Raw genomic sequence first — 490 nt, 5'->3', positions numbered from 1 at the left:
TGGTTAGCAGGCAAGTGTCTTAGCCACTATGCTACCAGAGCTATCATATTTTGATCTCAACATGATTTTAGGGATAAAATGACAAAAGAATAAAGGATATCTGAACAAAATCATATGATTTTATAAAGCTGTAGGGGAAAAAAAAAGTGTAGGTCAAGACCCATGAAATTTTGTATGTGAGGAGGAAAAAATAAAATAAAGGTGGATTTGAAAAATGTTAACTTGAATTCTCTCAGAAATGTTTTTACTTGCTGAGTAAGTCTATAGAACTTTTTTATTGATAACAGATGATTTCATGTCAGATATGTGAAAAAAATAAACTTGAGATTATTTTATGTGCTGGAACTACATTATAAATTGCTCAAAGTATTTTGTATTTTAGAACATAGGGCAACATAGCATTCTGAGTTGAGTTACTAACATTACAAACCTAATTCTCCATGTAATTAAATAAATAAAATTTAAATTATGCAATATTTTGTGAAACATC

Source organism: Orycteropus afer, unplaced genomic scaffold (genome assembly GCF_000298275.1).
Source record: "Orycteropus afer afer isolate SDZICR_OR568_19922 unplaced genomic scaffold, OryAfe1.0 scaffold05047, whole genome shotgun sequence".
Lineage (NCBI taxonomy): Eukaryota > Metazoa > Chordata > Mammalia > Tubulidentata > Orycteropodidae > Orycteropus > Orycteropus afer.
Note: the sequence above shows the minus strand (reverse complement) of the source record.